The sequence below is a fragment of the Zalophus californianus genome, chromosome 2 (genome assembly GCF_009762305.2).
Source record: "Zalophus californianus isolate mZalCal1 chromosome 2, mZalCal1.pri.v2, whole genome shotgun sequence".
NCBI lineage: Eukaryota > Metazoa > Chordata > Mammalia > Carnivora > Otariidae > Zalophus > Zalophus californianus.
This window is the reverse complement of record NC_045596.1, coordinates 177,339,458-177,360,191: the sequence shown is the minus strand read 5'-3', so window position 1 is coordinate 177,360,191 and position 20,734 is coordinate 177,339,458. Positions and strand designations below refer to the sequence as shown.

The following is a 20,734-nucleotide window of genomic DNA, read 5'->3' as shown; positions in this document are numbered from 1 at the left end:
CCACACTCTGAGGGGCGGGAGATGCCTGCTTAGAAGAAGGGTGGGATTTCCCCTAAAGAGAAGAAGCAACGATCACTCCTCCCGGCAGAGGGGAAGAGTGAGTTTTGGACTGCCAAGGTAAGGTTCTTTTTTTTCTGGGAACTGAGTTGGGCTTGGACACTGAGGTGTGGGAAGGCTTATGGAACCTAAGCCAGGGTGCAGACTTTGGGTCTGAGCCTAAAATGCCAACAGTATACAGTTTTAGAAGCAGTTGTGAGTTTCACTTAGCTTGTGACCAAGTCTTCTGATCTCCAGTGTACCATGTACCATGTGTAGGTGTACTATAGGGAATTAGGGAGAACCATGGCCTTCCTGTAGCCTGCAGAAAGAGATGCTTAGGATGACAGAGATGACTGGCCTAGAAGAGCTGTACTGTTTTTTTTTTTGGTCACAGGGGAATTTTATTGGGAGGAAACATGGTCACACACAGCAGGCATGCTTTCCCTCTCATTCTTGGTCTTACACACACACACACACACACACACACACACACACCCTCACACCCTCATAGTCCAGTTCTCAGCCACAAGGGTGGGACTCTCCTCAATTCCTAAGACCCAGAGGCAGTGGGGGTAGGAGAGGGTCAAGGGGGTGCACAGTAACCTGGTTCACAGGAGGGGCTCTCGGGAACAGGGTGCAGAGAGCAGTGGTGGGGACTCCCACCCCATACTAGTCCTCTCTGTGGGGGTGGGGGCAGGGCAGGGCAGGTGGCAGGAGACGCTCAGTTCTGGGGCTCCTCAGGAGCCGCACCCCCTCTTCCCCAGTGCTGTTGGCCATCCCCAGCATCAGGCTGTCTTGCAGTCGCTGCATGATGAAGGTGCAGTCTTTGTAGGAGTCCTTGGCAAGCGTGTGCAGGTCAGCCATGGCCTCGTCGAAGGTGGTGTTGGCCAGTGAGACAGCCTGCTCTGGGCTGTTGGTGACCTCGTAGAAGGAGACCAAAAAGCTCCTCAGAGCCAGGCCCAGGCAGGTGCGGTTGCTGGGCAAACGTTTCCTTGCTGATGTCTATGGCTTCCCGGTAGGCCGACTGGGCAGGGTTGATGATATGATTTGGTCCTCACTGGGGGCTACCTCAGCCAGGTAGTGGTGTAGTCACCCTTCGATTTCAGGCGGAAGACCCAGCTTTTAGCATCACCGGTGTCCTCAGTGAGGTGGTGTCCAGCAGTGTTGCACACCTTCTCCCAGTCGCCACCTTCTCCCAGAACTCTTCCATCTCCGGGCCCTTCTCTTTGTAGCCCTCCTGCTTGCTTCTCTGAGCAAGGCCCCTGCAGGCAGCGCTCCGCCGCGCCCCCACCACATCCTCCTGGGTCGCTGAGAGAAGGTGTCAGTCTTCACAGGGTAGCTCCTCCCCTTTTCCATGGCGCTCTTCACGAAGGCTCTATCAGAGCCGCACTCTTACGAGGGGCAGCAGCAGTAAAGACTGCAGGCCAAGAAACGAGAAATCAGCAAAACTAAAAACTTACTCCTGAGAACCTACATTTTGGCACCCCGAGAAGCCTCACACTAGCTGCGAGGCGTGCGACGAGGATGTATGTGTGTGCCGGGGAGTGGGGACCGCGTTCAAGTAACTAAACCTGGAGGGGCTCATGCATAAACATCTTGGGAGTGCAAAGATAGTAATCTGTTTTCAGTTCAAGGTCATAGTTTGGGATGCCAGGGACACAGAGGTCACACTTCATTTTCATCAGCTTCTTAACACTTTTTTTTTTTTTAAAGATTTCATTTATTTGAGAGAGAGAATGAGAGAGAGAGCATGAGAGGGGGGAGGGTCAGAGGGAGAAGCAGACTCCCTGCTGAGCAGGGAGCCCGACGTGGGACTCGATCCCGGGACTCCATGATCATGACCTGAGCCAAAGGCAGTCACTTAACCAACTGAGCCACCCAGGCGCCCTTAACACTTTTCTATAAAATTTCTACCCTGGAAGGTATGCTATTGCTCATCAGAAACAACTTCCATACTTAATTTGAAAACACTAGCCTTTAAAAATAGAACAATATAGGGGCGCCTGGGTGGTTCAGTCCATAAAGCGTCTGCCTTCTGCTCAGGTCATGATCCTGGGGTCCTGGAATCAAGTCCCGCGTTGGGCTCCCTGCTCAGCAAGAAGTCTGCTTCTCCCTCTCCCATGCCCCCTGCTTGTGCTCACTCTCTCTCTCTCTCTCTCTGTCAAATAAATAAAATCTTTAAAAAAATAGACCAATATATTAAATATTTTAAGATGATGGCAGTCTCCACAGAGCCCCTCGTGTATCTGTATTCATGGGCACACACAGTCCCTGTTCTCTCTCAAACATCCCCGGTGCAGGTGGAGGATTTATGTTCTTACAATCTTAAAATGTTCAATGATAACTCACGCTACAGTAACAAAGGTTATAAAATGTGTAGGTGTAAGCTTACCAAACATTTACAGAGTACTGTACCGTTCATAAAGCACTTTAAAAATATTTGATCTCATTTGAATAATACTTTTCTGCCACTGTACCGGGAGAGGTTTCTTTCTTTTTTATTTTGTTTTTAACCTAAGGTATGTATAACAGCTCATTTAAAAAGACGAGGCAGATGTTAGCTCTGACTAGCATTCTGGATTTAGCACACAAGGAGAACTATGTTCTATTTCCTTTTTTGGTATCACAGGCCTTGATCTCTAAACAAATACTTGAAGTGGGTCTCTAAACTCTGAGTGGAAGTAAGCTAATCACTGACATTCGAGACACTCTGCTCCTTGACACACTTTCACAATAAATGTCCAGCCACTCTACAAACTTGAGTTTCTCCCGTGGTGAAGAATCATCCCTTTAAGGGGCCCACACAGCTCTGTTGAGGTGTTTGGCGGCCTGCAACCTGTCTCCTCCTTATTTGGCGTCCCTCAGGGTGCCCAGCTCAGAGATCGGCACAAAGGGAGTGGTTACTGTGTCTTTGCTGAACAGGGAAAAATAAGGTAATTGTCACCAAAGGGGAACCCTGTCAGTCCCAGGTGTTTGCTAACAAGTGACAGATTGAATCCTCTTAACTACTAGGCGAGGTACTAATCATCACCCTACTCACACCTGGAGAAACTGAGGCTGTGATATACTGAGAAATACACATTTGGTCTTTGTCCTCAGTTCCTGGCACAGAACTCTAAAACTCTTGCAATTTCCTGAGCCAGAGAGGTGTTAAGGTTACAACATTTGGTCTTAGTCCCTGACTCCTGACACAAGAGTTTTAAGCTGTTGGGATCTCTGGAGTGATAGGAAATGTGTTTTGTATGCTAATGAGATGCCTGGTGGTTGGGGACCCCTAGATAGCTCCAGGAGGGGGGCGGGTCACCAGAAAGACCAAGACAGGATCAGAGGGTTGGAACTTTCATCCATACCCCCTGACTTCCGGGGGAGGGGAAAAGCTGGAGATGGAGGTAATCCCCAGGGGCTATGCTTTAATCAATCATGCCTATGTAAAGAAGTCTCCATAAAGATATGGAAGCTGGGTGGTGCCTGGGTGGCTCAGTCAGTTAAGCATCTGCCTTTGGTTCGGGTCATGATCCCAGGGTCACAGGATCGAGTCCTACATCAGGCTCTTTGCTCAGCGGGGGAGCTGGCTTCTGCCCCTCTCCCCTGTTCATGTTGTCTCTCTCTTTTTGTCTTAAATAAATAAATAAAATTAAAAAAAAAAAATCCTGAAACTATGTTTTGGGGGATGGGGGATGGTCAGAGAGCCTCCCGGTTGGCAGACACCTCAGAGTGCTGGGAGGGTGGTGAACCCAGAAAGGGCATAGAAGCTCCAGGCCTCTTACTCATATATCTTGCCCTCTGCATCTCTTCAGTTTGGCTATTCCTGAGTTGTATTCTTTATAGCAAACCAGTAATGGCAAGTAATGTGCCTTCCCAAGTTCTGTGAGCCACTCTAGCAAATTATAGAACCCAAGGAGGGGGTTGTGGAAAACCTCAATTTATAGCTAATCAGTTAGAAGTATGGGAGGCCCCCATGACCTGTACTTGCATCTAAAGCAGGGGGCAGATTTGTGGGACTGAACCCTTAATAATCTGTGGGGTTTGACACTGCCTCTGGGTAGCTAGTGTCAGAAATGAATTGAACTGTAGGACACTCACTTGGTGTCTGGAAAGTTGGAGAATTGCTTGGTGTGGAAAACCCACATTTAGTGTCATATGTGTTATGAGTAAAAATGGCTTATGGAGGCTCAGAGTGGTGAGCTTATTTAACTTCACACAACCTGAGAATGAGAGAGCTGGGATTTGAACCAAATACCATGATGTCCCCTGTTTTATCTGTTTAACTACTGGAGCATTCATATTAATGCTAGCGCTGATAAAACACGTATTTTACAAGAAACCCACAGAGTAGTACCTCAAAATGAACATTTTTGTAACCTTTACCAGAGCAAAGCCAGCCTAAAGACACCCTTGATGTCACATTGAGTTTATATGACTGGAGTGCTGTATCTGGAATTTAAGGCCTGATCCCGAGTTCCCTATGGACTAACAATATTACTTCTCACAAGATACCTGGTCTTTCACTTTGTCTCATTTTCTTCTACCCTGTCAAAACATAAGCAACTCATTATTTGTGTGTTTGCTTCTGAGATAACAGGAAGCTTCTGGAGATCACATTGTTTGCTCCAGTGGGACCGGTTGCGAGAAAGGTATGAGAAAGAGTTGAAGGATCACTCCCACTAACAGAACTTCCACCACCACAACCCCCCCCAGCATCTTCGGTGACATCACCACCCCCAACCAGTTCTCTTAGACGAAGGCGGATGTGGTAGCTTTCTCTTCCATAAGTGAGTATCACATCTATGTTTTTCCTTTCACTAAAAAGTTGTATTCCATAATTACCGGTGCCTTTCAAACTTCAGATATTTTAAACATGACTTAGACAGGGCACAGACTTTTGGTAAATAAAAGCAAATATCCAAGCCACATTAATGGCAGAGGTAGTTTACAAATTTCTCTCTTTGATCACATTCTTCTCATTGTTTATTTGGAAGTGGTCAGCTTCAAAAATGTCTTTGAAGTAAGTTTGAATCTATCTTTTTCCCGACTCATCCCCTTCCCACTGCTCAAAACATATATACACACACTTGTTGCTATAGTAACATTTAGCTCTTGCGTACGGATTTATGTTACACACACACGAATGTCTCTTTCAATGCCTGGTTTTCAAGGTTCACGATTAATATGCTGTATGTCTAATAAACCAGTGATCAGCCTGGCTCTCTACATAGTAGCTTTTCATCTATAATGACCTGCAATATAAAACTATCCCTATGCTTAAAAACCATAGCTAATCAATAATAACTATTAAGATTAATTCCTTAACCTATTAGATTTTGAGCACACAAACAGATATTGTCCTTTTCTGAATATCAATATGAAAAGTCTCTAAGAATCCATCTGACACTGCCCTCAAAGTCTGTGACATCTCTTATCTTAGGGTGGCAAACTCTCGCCTTTCAAAATGGATTTGATTTTCAAAAAAGGCCTCATTCAGAGGCAAGCTGTTGAGTAAAGGGAATAATCAAGCTGAGTTTTGGTTAGAAATAAGCTTTCTCTAAAATATAATGCAGTGATTCTCAGTGGGAAATAAAAATTCTGGGGATGGCGTATTGGTGATGTATTTTGAAAACGCATCCACAGATGGAAAATAGGAAAAGAAAATCCTGATTGCATTAAATAAACAACAAAAAATAAATTTCAACTTTCTTGAGTGATATATCAATGATATGGGCTTCAAGATAGAGAATAGTTGACGGTCTTTTTTTTTTCACATTTCAAAAGATGTATACATTTTAAAAGGTTAAAAAAAAAATATTGTGCTAAGATTGTGTTTCTTGTGTGGCTCCTATGCTGACTTTAAAGACAATTCACAAAATAGGAGTCCGGAGATATTTTGAGAAATGGCAACTTCATTGAAATACAGCTAGAGTCTTCTGGAGTAACTATTTTGAAGGTTAATGCTCATTTTGATACTTTTTTAAAGATTTTTTATTTATTTATTGGAGAGAGAGAGAGAGAGAGAAAGAGAGCAGGAGTGGGGAGTGGGGGGCAGAGGGAAAAGGAGAGTGAGGAGACTCCCTGATGAGTGTGGACCCAGGCTTCCGGACTCGGGCTCCAACCCAGGACCCTGAGATCATGACCCGAGTAGAAGTCAGACACTTAACCGACTGAGCCACCCATGCTCCCTTCATTTTAATATTAAGGTTCTAGTATTCTCGCTTAAAAATTACATTAATACTTGATAATCATCTTGCTTATCCAGATGCTTCCTCCAAGAATTGAAGGGCTTTGCAGACTTTATTTTTTCTTTTTCTTTTTTTTTTTATTAAGGCTTTGCAGACTTTAAAATAAATTTTCCACAATCCTTGTGAGAAAAGAGCAAGCCATATAGTATCTCTTCATAAGGGTTCTCAGGTTCTCTGAAAATTTCAGATCCTAGAGAAATACCAATTGTAATTTACCATAGTTTGGGTGTTTTTTTTGTTTTGTTTTGTTTTGTTTTGTTTTGGTTGGGGGCGTTTGGGGCCAAACTTAGTCCCTAGGTGTTATGTTTGTAAAACTGAGCTCCTGCAACTTTGGTTGACATACCTAAGTGCCTCATGCTTTCTTCTGAAGGAAAATGGCTCTTGCAAATCTTAACTAGCACCCCCAGGCTTTTTCCTGCCCAGACAGAATCACTTGGAATTATCAAGCACCATTAAAAAAAAAGAAAAACAACAACACTGTGTTAAGTTGCTTCTGCTCTGTCTAATCGGAGAGGCAGGGTGGGCATCAGACGTGATACCTTACTACCTCCAAAATGGAGACAGAAATGTATTGCCTGCCCCGCCCAAGTCCCCTGTTCTGGACATACAGGTTTTCCCAATGTCCATTTTCTTAGACAAGGAAGTAGCCAGTCCAGTGCAGGGTCTCCACAGACCACTGTCTCTAAATCTAAGACCCTTTGTTTCAGCCCTGTGCGGCACGTTTGTGTCGCCAGGCAGCTGCGCATTCATGGCGATCCATTGAAGTCAAATGTTGCAAAGGAATTCCCTGATGGGGCTCGGAACTTGATTCAGCTCTTTTTAGGGTTTCAGCTGCTGTCCTAACCAGTTCCATAGGATCTAGACGTCGCTCTCCTTCCTTCTATTGAGATAATTTGGGCAACGGGTATTAGATGGAATTTTAGTCTTTTTTTAGAGCACTATAGCTGCTTTAAAATAAACAAGTTCTTAGACTTCTTTCTACCGGCCTGATAAAATGTAGTTGCTGTCTCTGGTTTGGGGGGCCTGAGGAAATTATGGGAAAAATCAACCAAAGTGCTGGAGAATCTTGTACGGCTATCGCTTTATGAGTGAGTCAGACAGTGAGCCTCACTTTGGATCCTCTTGCAGGGTGGTTTTCACGCTGGGCTCGGCTGAGCGTCACTGCGAGGCTTGACTGTGGGCGGGGTGGGGGGAGAGGGCACAGCCTACACAATTCCCTAGGGTGCTCGTTAAGCCTTCGACTCCCAGATGTTCTGATCAGCCCATGTTTTATCCACTCCCAGGTGATTCTCACACACACTAAATAAAGCTTGAGGAACACTGCTGACTTGGGGTCCATAGATCTAGGAGGTGGAAATTGTGTCTGGGCTGTCCCCACCCCCATTTTGAACTCATCTATTTTACACCCTGGAATCTCCTCTATGCTTTCATTTGAAGAAGCACTTCCATGACTAAAACCAAAACCAAAACAAAACCCTAAAAATCTTTAGAAATGATTACTCCGGCATAAATAAATACCTGAAAGACACCTTCTTGTGCTTATCTTCACCGATGATTTCTTTCTGGTGAAAATGCAAATGAATGCATAAGAAAGTGATTTTGTCCAGATAACTTCAGGACAGAGAAAGCCACTTTTCGTCTACTAAAGGACACAGCTCTGTACCTCTAGCAACGGATTTGTATAACTCAGGAGTTCCTGAAGACCCCCGTGAATGTTAGCTTGGGTAGCTGAGATTAATGCTTTACCCTCAGTTGCACACCCAGGACTATACCCGCCCCCTTCCAGTCCTCAAATCTGGCCTCCAGCTCAAGAGTTCCTCAATTCAGACAAAGTCTCAGAATGTGCCATATACAAACGTGATTTTGGAATGCCTTCCACATGCTGGTTTTTAGGTCACCCAGAATGAAGACATTAAGAACGTGTTAATACAGCTGCTTGCAAGACAATTTTGTATTGTGGTTTTTGGTTTCCTAAATGCCTGAAGTAAGTCTTTCCTACTGTGTCAAATTTAGCAAGCAATCTAGATGGTGAAAGGAACTAGTGGACTTTCAAATTTTAAAACCGTCCAAAATTCATCTAACATTCCAATGAGTTTCAGATGTTATAAAAACTCATTAATGTGATTCAGGTCAATTGGGTAGCATAAAAACTTCAAACCCATAAAATATGATACATAGTCTATCACATATTGATTTATTAAGCACCTACTATATGCAAAGCTTATACTAAAAATATTTCAAGGACTACAAAGGAAATAATATACTTCAGTCAGGCCTTTAAGAAGTGTGTAATCAAACAGGATGTAAGAGTAAAGGAGGGAATGCTCATACTACACTCTGTAGCAAATGCAAGAATTAGAGAGCCCTGTTATTATATATGAGTAAAGGGAAAGTGTGAGTGCTTTTTTAGATGTTAAAGATGGTACATTTTGCCATGGGTTCCTTTCTGAATTTGTGTGTGTGTGTGTGTGTGTGCGTGCGCTTTTGCACACACATGCACATGCATCTTTCTCTGGGTATTTGGTTCTGTATATAGCTTTTCTCCTGCTTTTATAGTCTTTAAAAGAAATCTTGCTTTTGAATGTATATGCACTAGAAAATTTTAAAACTAACCCAGAAGCAATGACTGTTGTGAATTTCTGGTGTATCTTTCAGAGATATACTATAAAAATACAAGCATAATGTATGCACATATTTTTTGTCCCTTCTTTTTAAAAAAAAACAGTAAATAGTACACGTGATCCACACCACTTTTGCTTTTACCTTGGAGATTATTTCAAAGAAATACATACATAGCTACTGCATTTTTAAATGGCTGCATAGCATTCAAGTATCTGAATTCTATTCATAGTATTTTACTCTCCATAATGGTTTTAACCAACTCTCTATTGATAGCCATTTATAATGTTTCCAATTTGTTGCTATTCTTGTAAATTCCTAGAAGTAAAATTGAGTATATGCATTGTATTCCTTTAATGGTTACCTTGGGAATTTTTTAAATGAATGCAAACTTAAAGTCTAAAATCAGTCAGCATCTTTACCATCCTCACAAACTATCCGATCTATAAACACTTCAACTCCAAACACCTCCTCCTTTCTTCTATACCATTGTTGTATTTTAGTTCTGTCTTTTTTTAACTCTGAAAGAATATATTATTATGATTGTTTCCCACATTATAAGTTTGCATATATGGACATTTTTCCTAATTTCTTTACCACTTTTTTTTTCATCCTAGACCGCTTATCTGGGATTACTTTCTTTCTATACAAAATGCTTATTTATAAGTTGTAGCAAAGGTCTGTCTCTTGGAAACTCCATTAGGTTTTATTTGTCTTTTTTTTTTTAAAGATTTTTATTTATTTATTTATTTATTTGAGAGCGTGACAATGAGAGACGGAGAGAGAGCACATGAGAGGGGGGAGGGTCAGAGGGAGAAGCAGACTCCCTGCCGAGCAGGGAGCCCGATGAGGGACTCGATCCAGGGACTCCAGGATCATGACCTGAGCTGAAGGCAGTCGCTTAACAGACTGAGCCACCCAGGCACCCTGGTTTTATTTGTCTTAAAAATAGCTTTATTTCATCCTCATATTTGACTGATAGTATGTAGATATAAAATTTTAGTTTTTGAGTTAACTTTTTCTGGGAATAGTGAAAATATTATTCCACCATCTTCTGATTTTCATTGTTGCTGTTAAGAAGTCAGTTGCCAATGTAGCTGTTGGGGGACACTTCTTTGCTCATCTTTTATTTCTGGCTGGTTTAAGATTATCTCATTACTTCCCTTCTGCAGTTTGATTATGATGGGTATAGTTGTAGATTTTTAAAAACTTAACTTTCTTTGAAAATGTCTTTCTTTTTAAATTTTTCTTTTTTTATTGAAGTATAATTTACATCCAGTGTTATATTAGTTTCAGGTGTACAATATAATGATTCAACAATTCTATACGTTACTCATCAAGGTAAGTGTATTCTCGATCCCCTTTATCTATTCACCTCCCCCAACCTCACCTCTGGCAATGACCAGTTTGTTCTCTGTATTTAAGGAACTGTTTTTTGTTTGTTTCTCTTTCTTTCCCTTTGTTTTGTTGTTTTATTTCTTAAATTCCACATATGAGTGATATCATATGGTATTTGTCTTTCTCTGACCAACTTGTTTCACTTAGCATAATACCCTCTAGGTTAATCCATGTTGTTGCAAATGGCAAGATCTCATTCTTTTTTAGGGCTGAGTAATATCCCATTGTATATACACATGTATTCATCTTTTTAGTACGAGTATTGGAATCTTTCAACAGTAACAGAAAATTATGAGCCATTTTCAATTTGAATATTGCCTCATCTCCATTTTCTTTATTATGTCCCTCCAAAATTCCAACTGTGATTTTATGATTCTACAACTCACTCTATATTATAAGATTCTTAATGACTTTTTAATTTTTTCCACCTCATTTCTTTCTGTGCTGCATTCTGGGTAATTTCTGCTAAACTATTTTCCATTTCACTAAATTAGTCTTAAACTATGTCTACTATGAATATTGGGCTTGACTTTAAATTTCTCTATTTTTTTTTTAAGACATTCTTTTGGAGTCTTTGAATCTTCTTGATTGATTTTACAGTCTGTCATTCATGATCCTTTCATTTATGTGTTTCTTGTTATATTGACTATGGACTTATGTTCCCTAGAATTTTACCTGCAGTAATTTTTGAGGCCTTGGTTGAAGGTAAGTTCCTTCAAAAAGAATATGCATTTACTTCTACCTGGGCATTCCCAACTAAGGGCTACTTTAAAATCAATTGTAGATTTGAAGTACTGTGATTTTGGGCTGAAAATTCTCGTGAAAACTGGATTATAGTTATGAATTCTTAGGAGAAATATTTTTTCCTTCAACCCAGCTTCAAGGCTGAAAGAAACAAGTACTTTTTAGCAGTCCTTTCTGTGGTGTCTGATTTGTCTGATGTTCCTAGATTGCTTGTAAGTTTTCCTTTCAGATTCTTGCCTTCAGTTGGGCTCAAGGATTTGTCTCATGTCTTACACATTGCATATTTGTTAAAAACAGGATTTCAAAGTAATCAGGGTTTGATACATTACCCCAGAGCAAAAGCCAGATTCAGTGTTTAATTATACCTCTATGTATTTCTCCTGTTAATTAACTTTTACCCTCTAATGATTTTTTTTCCTTTCTAACTTGCTCTTGAATGCATTTAGAAAGAGGTTTATCTTTAAAAAATAAACAAAAATAGCATCTATCTTTGTTGTGTTCAGTGGAAAAGAAGATTACGCTGTCTCTTCAAAATTATGTCAAGAAACAGCAGGCTCTAAAATTCTCAAGAGCTGAGCTTCAGTTTCTAATTACTTCCCACAGACACGCCAATTCTTGCCTTTCTGCGGCACATCCTAAAACCACGATCATGGCGGCAGTTACACTACAGTACGCTGGGGAAGCGGGTGCCTATCTGAAGGAAAAGGAAGGGTCTATATTCCTGCTGCAGCAGCCGGGCTACACTGGCCCTGCGTTTCTCGCTTGCCCAAGTTAGGGGGATGTTGCGTGAGTTTCTCCTACCACCAAATATATCTGACACTACTAAAATTTGTTACCTAATACAAACTTTATGACCAGCTTTGAAGAAAGTATTAACTTTATGTTGAATGACTGTGCGTGTGTGTGTGTGTGTGTGTGTGTGTGAGTGTGTTTATAGAGTTCAGGTTACAGGAATAATCTGGTGAGTGTTCTGAGAGTGTCTTAGTCAGCTGGGGCTGCCATAACACAATACCACAGACTGGGTGGCTTAAACAATACAAATTTATTTTCTCACAGCTCTAGAGGCAGAAAGTCCCAGATCAAGGCCTGACAGGGTTGGTGTCTGGTGAGTACTCTCTTGGGCTTGCAGATGGCTACCATCCTGCCTACCTACCTTATGGTCTTTCTTCAGTGTGAGCACACACACACATGCACACACACCACACATACACGCAGAAAGAGAGATCATGATCTATCTTGTGTTTCGGCTTGTAAGGACACTAAACCTATCTAATCCAGTTGGATCAGAGCACCACCTTAACTCAACCTTACTTTCTTCCTTAGAGGCCCCATCTCCAAATATAGCCACACTGGGGGTTAGAGTTATAACATATGAATTTGGGGGGATACAAACATTCAATTTACAACAGAGAGTTTCTTCTGAATTCACTTATATGAATGGAGAGGCTTAAGGGAGTATTACAGGTTATAATTTGAGGCAGTGACGGACAATTTAAGACCTTTTGGAGGGCTTTGCTCTATGTGTAATTGCTTTGATACACTATATCTGTGTGTGGATATGGAAATGGATAACCTATCAGGAGAGAGAATAAAATGTTAGCGCCCTATTTATAATTATTTCATCTCATCCTTTTATAATTTATTTTGTGATGTTTCATAATACATGGAATGTACTGGTACAGTTTTACTTGCATGCAATTTACATAAATCATAAGCATACTTATGACAAGGAACGTGTCTAGAAGAGTTACGGGTGGGATGCATCACAAAGGCTCAGAGAAACAAGATAGCCTTTTTCATGGTGTAAGCACCCATGGGCACAGTGAAGATATTAAAACTTGAGAATAGGTCACGAGAAAAAAGAATCATCAAAGAAATAAGGAAGTTTGATAGGAAGGAATGAAAAGGGTACACTATGCCACCCCAGCACTAGAGGAAAGGAAATGGGAAATGAGAATGAAGGAAATACTGTTTTTATATCCCAATATCTTCTAGCTGTCTGCTTTGTGTGCCCAACATATTCTTAATAATCACCCTGCTGGCATGACTCCAACTAACCACAAATGATAATCATGTAAGTGTTTGCACTTGTAGGGTACAATAATATTTTGCAGAGGGCTCTGAGTTGCTCACAGAGTTTATCCGGAACCATCTATGTGTTTCTCTCAATGAAAGAATAATGTTTGGCCTTGACTCAAACATTCTTTCTGTTGCTTGATTAGAGGATTGAGAAGCAGAGTTAACTGCACCTCCATGATACTCTTGAGGTCCTGGGAAACCCATTAACTTTTTTTTTTTTTTGAGAAGGTATTTTAAAACTTAATGTGTTGAATTCCCTTCTGAAAAGGGAAAAACCAGTCAGGGGATTGGCTACCCCGAAGTAATGGGCTGGGAGGGAGTCCTCTCTGGGCTTATAAAGAGGCCAAGAGCCTCAGTCCTTCCCTAGCTGGCCCCCATGAGGCACGTAGAGTTTTATGTGTAGCCTCCAAATTGTCCGAAAATCAAAACGGCCACTTCTAATCCGTCCCTGCAGATGGTCCCTGTCTCTCAGAGGCAAATGCACAGAGACACAATACACAAGGAACAAAGTCCTTGTTAGCGCCAACATTTGCAGAGAATCTGGGGTGTATTAGAGGGAGGGGAAGATGTTCTGTCTCTTATGGTACCATAGAGAGGCATCATGGATACGGGGGCTGGATGGGAGCAGAATGAGCCTAAATCAATTATTTTATTCTCTGGTAGGTGTTGAAGGTACAGAAACGAGTAAAGCAACAACACTTCTAGGAAAAATGCACACACAGTAAAAGACTCAGTAATTTCCCTACAGTTTTCTTTCTTTCTTTTTTTTTTTTAAATTTATTTATTTGAGAGAGAGAGAGAGAACAAGCAGGGGGAGTGGCAGAGGGGGAGGAAGAAGCAGAGTCCCCGCTGAGCAGGGAACCCAATGCGGGGTTCGATCCGATCCCAGGACCCTAAATTATATATGCACTTGGATATATGCACTTGGTTTTCCTGGGGAGGTATTGCTTACTTGCAAAAAGTTCTGTGATCCCCCAAAATGTTAAGAATGTTTGTCCTAGAGGAATTAGAAGCCCACACGTGCTTTTTCTTGGGTAACTTTTCATTCAAAAAGAGTGTTAGTTCTTAGATAGAATGGTCAAAGACATGCAGAGTGAAACAGAAGGAATTGGCACACCTTTTTAGAGGTCAAGCCCTCTCTTACCCCACTGCTCAAAAGCTCCCAGGCAGATGAAGGCAACGACATCAGTGGTATTGGGAGATTCTATTTTTAAAGACTTTTAAGCTTTTTCTTTTTGACATTCACTTGGATGACTGATAGATTTCTCATGAAAATCTAAATTTGTTAAATCCCAGCGTAAGCACTTTGAATAGAGAGAGAAGTCTCTATCATAATATTTTAAAACTTTTCTTCTCCTACACATCTTCAAGGAAGACAACTCTACGCTAAGGGTAACATGTGTGGCAGGGCACTGATTTGTGAGAGCCTGTCATTGTAGTGGTTAAGGGCACAGACTCTGGAGCCCAATGGCCCGGGTTCAAGCCCCAGCTCCTACAATCTGACACTACTTCACCTCAGTTTCCTCATCTGTAAAATGGGAATCGAAATTGTGTCGGCCTCATTGGGTTGCTGTGATTTAATGAGCTAATGTATGTAAAGTCCTGAGAGCAGTGCCTGGTTCATTGCAAAATGCTACATTTGTGTTTGCTAACATTCTTTTTTTTTTTTTTTAAGATGTATTTATTTATTTGAGCGAGAGAGAGAGAGAGAGAGAGAGAGAGAGAGAGAACACAGGCCAGGGGAGGGGCAGAGGGAGAGAGAGAATCTCCAGCAGACTCCACACTGAGTGAGGAGCCCATCACGGGGCTCGTTCCCACAACCCTGAGTTCATGACCTGAGCCAAAATCAAGAGTCGGACCCTTAACGGACTGAGCCACCCGGCACCCCTACTTTTGTGTTTGCTAACATTCTTACATACTTTCCCCACCAGTTCCCTCTTATAGCTTACCCCTTCTCTTCATTCAGTAATTAGATGGCAGCAGGTGATCACTGACCAAGGGAAGGGATGTGACAGGAAAAATCAGAGGAAAAAAAGTCTCTGTGGCCTATGGATTTCCTCAGGAAATTCTGAGGAAACAGAAACAAGACAGAGGTAAATAGGCAGATATCAGATGAGAAGGAGGAAGGCGCCCCCCTTTACCCCCACATACACACTGGTTGTGAAAGGGTGTCAGAGACTAAGAGGAGAACCAGTTGGACCGGGGTAGGCATGAAAGCATAGAGCTGGTGGGTCTCTGAGGAAGGAGGCCATGAGCCCTGGTCCCCATGTCAAATGCTAGGGATGCTGGAACCTAAAACCAAACAAAAACAAAAACCAACCAACCAGCAAAAAAACCTTCACACGTAAGTTCATAGAATCTGAGAATAGAGCGGACCCATGTCCTATCTCTTTCAGGTTCCAGGGAATTGGCAATGACTCTGGAGTGTAATTTGGCAGATGTGGCCTCAGCCAGCCTAGAGTCCCCGGGCCCCATCCTGGCCCCAACATGGTTTTTTGGGCCCCAACAAGAGCAGCACAGAGGATGTCAATGAGGCCCCTTCAGCAACCACACGGGCGGGCGGTAATGTTAGATGAGATGGGGCTTCCCAGTGGGAACCAGAATGAACAGATGACACTGAGGATAAAGACCAGGTACGCCCTCACTCAGACACCGCAGAAGCCCCGGGTGCTTATGATGCTTCACTAGGGAAATGGGAGAGGACAGAAAACAGACTCTGCCACCCTAATGGAAAAAAAAATGAGACTTGAAATAGAAATTAAATTGAATTATGAAAAAAATCAAGACACTTTTTTTTTTTTTTTTTTTTGCCCATTCAGATTTGCAGACAGAGATTCCTACCTGCTCTACCTGTTTCCTCCATGACTCAGACACTGGGAAAATGAAGTAAGTTTTGGCTGGGAAGATTTAACTCACCACTGGCAAGGTGTGAGTCACCAGGGCATGTCTCCACTGCCTGTGAAGGCCACACAAAGATGAGAAGAGCCTGGGAACTTGGGAGCAGCTGATAGCATGAGATCACAGTTATGGCTCATGAGGCTGGGGAAGAGGGGATTGTAAGCATGTGCTGGGGAGCTCGCCATCATGAAGGGTGAGGAAAAGGAGTGCGGCGCAGACCTCTGGACCTCTGGGCAAGGCAGCACCTAGGGAATATCCATGCCTGTCAGACTGGAACATGGTAACATGGAGGTTACCTACATTCCAACTCTTTTCCAGTCAGGATTCTCTAGACAAGTATTACTTTCTGCTGTCTTCCAGGCATTGTGTTGGATGCTAGGAACATTCCTGGGTGAATAGGACGAGGTCCTGCCTCAGAGGGCCCACTCTAGTCTCACAAAGAGATCCTTCAATGTCAAGGGGGCAGTAGGTGCAATGGGAGTCCAAGAGGAGGAGCGTTCATCCAATTTCGGGGCTCTGGAAAAACAAGAGGGCTCCTAAGCTGGGTCTTGGAGGATAAATGGGTGTTCATGCAGCAGAGGTGGGTGGGACAGAAGTTTCTGCAGACGACACAGCCTAGGCAAAGGCATGCAGGAGAGGGACCACAAAGAGCACACAGAAAACAAAGCAGCCAGAGTCTCTGAGCTGCCGGGTCAAGTCACTGATTGGAAAGGTGGAGTTAGAGATGGGAGCTTGGGCCGGGTCATAGACGCCTTGAACGCCATGGTTAGGAATTTAGCCTCTATTCTGGAGCTGACAGGCTACTGACGGGTTTCTGGCAACAGAGTGGGATAGCCAGGTTTATATTTTACAGCGACATGTCTGGCTGCATTTGGAGGACAGACGGGAGGGGATGTGAGGGACAGCAAGAATGCCACTTGGGATTGCCCTGCAGGCCTCTTGCTCACCAGCCAGCCGGAGCAGGTCCCCAGGTTGGACCACGGGCTTTGCAGACCCGTCCACCAAGTCTTGCTTGTAAAAGGAGGCCCAGAGGAGGTTTCCGACTAAATGGGAATCCTATTCCAACTAAAAAGGATCAGGCCCATCTGAGCTGAGGGCAGGGACTTAGGCTGGCTTCTAATGACTGAGAAGAGCAGCAGACCACTCTCCAACCTGTCTCCCCTCTGGCAACAAGATCTAGATTCCCCCCACTCCCCAGCTTCCTGGCCTGGCTGCTATGTGGAGTTCCCCCCGCTCTAACCATCCCTGTCCAGCTGTATCTGGCCCGGTGGGGCAGTGATATTCTTGGAATGAGCAAGCCGGCCATCTAGCCGGTCATCGCACTGGCTGGCCAGTGCAGTAGGTGGGGCAAGCATCTCGGCACCTTCTAGACCTCCCAGCTGTAGCCCCAAAGCAGAGTATGAAGCTTTAGCCTGCTTTTGGGTGATTGCAGATCCTTACTTACTCTGAACTGCGTTCTCATAATTAACAGTATGTCTGGGGTTTCTGGGGGTTGCAGTAACTTGATACCGCCTCTCGCTAAGTCATTGGGCTGCATTTCTGAAATACTGTTCTCCGTTCTGACTGACTTCAGTCTGGCTCTCCCAGTTCATTATTTATGCCTGTGTCTCAGATTTTCACATCCTCACAGCCACCGGTGGCCCAGCAATATTGGCTGGAAAGAAGGGAGTGGGAAAAAGTGGGGGAAATGGGACATTACGGAGGAAGACCTGGCCAAGGGGCTTGGGGGCACACGGCAGTGGGGCCTATCTGTAGACGATGACAGGGAGATGGATAGGTTAAGAAGGAGTAAGAGGAGGAAAAAAGGCTCCGAGAGACAAGAGAACAGGGCAAAGAGAAGTGTGGCCCTGCCCTGGAAAAGGGAATTATGTGACATGATTCCAAGATCAAACTGCAGTGCTTGCTCTCAATTAAATTCGTTTATCTCTGCAGCACAGCGCTGCGCGGCAAAACAGAAGTCGGAGCTGGGCAGGAACAAGCAAATGAGCTCGCTGTGCAGGCTTCTGAGAGAGGCAAGAGGGGGCTTTGCTGCTGGCCTGCAGTTTTCTTAGGAGCCATGATGATTCTCTTTAAACAATAGATCCTCCGCTCCCCTCCATCAAATTCCTCACTCCTTAGATTGCGGATTCCAGTTAATTACATTGACAGTTTCAGCAGATCCTGTTGGAACTGTGGCCCTACTGACTTCTGCACATGGAAGGGGGGGCTGGGCAGGGTGCACCGCTGAGGAGACTCAGCTGACCAAGGAGGGGCCCTGAGGTGACAGCAGCAAACCCAGCAGTCCTGCACCCTGGCTGTACCGAGCCAAGACTCACCTGGGAGATTGGGGGTGAGGGGGAATGCCCACATCCGGGTTCCACCCCTCGAGGTTTAATTTAACTGGTCTGGGGTCAGATCCTTGCATCACTATTAGGAAAAGAAAATGAAGTGAGTTTACTGTGCCCCCAATATGGAGACCCCAGATTTAGCCCAAACTTTTCATTTTACCCAGAAGAAAACTGAGGCTCCCAGAGATACTGTTGCACGCCCCTATTTTGACAGCTAAGAAAGGCAAGGGTCTCTTGATCCCCCAGGCCAGAGCTCACTCTGCTAAGCTAGATGCCTCTCAGTATGAGTGCCTTCAGGCAGGACTTCTGACCCTTCCCATGAAGAGGGGACTGAGTGGTCACTCCCTAACATGGCCATTTGGAGCTTCACGCCCTCCAGGGAGGTTAACTCCAGCTTGCTGAACATTTTTTTTTTTTTTTAAGATTTTTTATTTATTTATTTGAGAGGGAGAATGAGAGATAGAAAGCACGAGAGGGAAGAGGGTCAGAGGGAGAAGCAGACTCCCCGCTGAGCAGGGAGCCCGATGCGGGACTCGATCCCGGGACTCCAGGATCATGACCCGAGCCGAAGGCAGTCGCTTAACCAACTGAGCCACCCAGGTGCCCAGCTTGCTGAACATTTTGCAATAGCCTGAAGAGAGGTCAGACATGTAAATCCCTCCTACAGGGCACCACACACACTGAGTGTCCCCCAGCCCACCACACAAGCACACACCCAGGCACACAGAGAGTCAGCATTGTTTCCCTTGTATTTGAGGGCAGGTGGCTTTGTTTCTGAAAGGTATTCGTGGCTGACGATAAAACAATGCGGAGTGAAAAAAGTGAATCAAGGGAGCCGTACTGCTGATATCCCATTCCAGAAGCATTCCCTTTGATCCTGGCTGGGGCAGGGCATTTCTTAGAAAGCTTCAGACTTCATACACATTTGACTGAACAAGGGGACCTGGGAATGGTAAAAGTGAACTCTAAAGTGGAGAAATCAGGCAAAGGGATGCACATATTTCTTTATAGGAAACACCCAGATTATTGACAGTGTGTGGAATCTCAAATTCCACACTGTATAGCATTCTCTCTCTCTTTTTTTTTTTAAAGATTTCATTTATTTATTCATGAGAGACAGAGAGAGAGAGAGAGAGAGAGGCAGAGGGAGAAGCAGGCTCCCAAGGAGCAGGGAGCCCGATGTGGGACTCAATCCCAGGACTCTGGGATCATGACCTGAGCCGAAGGCATACGCCCAACCATCTGAGCCACCCAGGCACCCATAGCATTCTCTTTTTAATGACAAACTTCAAATGGCTTTTCCTTTTCCTTTAAAAATATTTTTTTACAATATAAATAGAATAGCTTTGCAGCCTAATAAGACTCAGGACAATTATCCTGTGATAAATTATAAATAAGAGATTAATTTGATTTCATACAAGGCTGCATTCCATTCTGGAAGCTCTTTTGGTCACCTCTGAGGGCAAAAGGAAAAGATAACAGATGAAATAGCTTAGCATGGAAACAACATTCTTGAATATTTGTTTCATTCATGTTTAAATCCAACTGAGCAATGTAGAATAATGTTTTTCACAACAGTGATGTGGGGTAAACCCCCCAGAATGTTTCCAGGTACATCTTAAACCTTAGACCATGGAAGATGAAAACAGCCTCTCATAACACACCTGTCAGGTGGCAGTGTTCACTCCTGAGAGAAATACCTCCTCCAAATGATACAGCCGGAGGCTTAATTTACATACCATGGAATTCGTATTCATGTGCGCCCCATTTAGGCCTCATTATGTTTACAAATCTTCTAACAAATGAGAAGTCAATAATCAGAAGAACGATAGATGCAGAAACAGATGAAAGATAGAGGACACCATGCATGACAATAAATACCAGCCCATGTATGCGGCATTATGGAGTCTAAGATAATGACCAGCATCACGTTAACCTATGGATGAAATTGGCAACTATTTACCTTAAAAAGGGACACCGGAATTTAAATTGCTTAAAAACAGACATCCCATAGGTGCATTATTGAGATTTTTATGGCTTCAGTGGGCAATTTCAATACCTTCTCCCAAAGTTTTCCAGGCAGAAATCCTTCCAAAATTCTACAAGAAAGGAGAGCTCATGACTGTAGACTCCGCAGGCCCTTGGACTCTGTGCAGAAGATGACCTATCACCTACAGGCCGAACAATAGTGTTGTACAAAGGTGTGCCATCTTGTCACATCATTGTGCATTTTATCATTATAATCACTATTATTTATACATTTGAAAGTTTTTTTAATTTTAAAAAAGGTATTCTATACTTGAGAGGCTAGGAACTATTGGCATAAAATTTGGAGCTTCGGTGACCCATTTATTTGTGTTTTAGTGTATTCCCAAAACTGTGTTCTGAGGGAAGTCT

At 43.4% G+C, this 20,734-nt stretch overlaps 1 pseudogene; it reads right to left on the bottom strand.

The window, feature by feature from the left end:
• Positions 1-760: 760 nt before the first annotated feature.
• On the bottom strand, positions 761-17,365 carry LOC113925391 (annotated as a pseudogene).
• Positions 17,366-20,734: the final 3,369 nt, after the last annotated feature.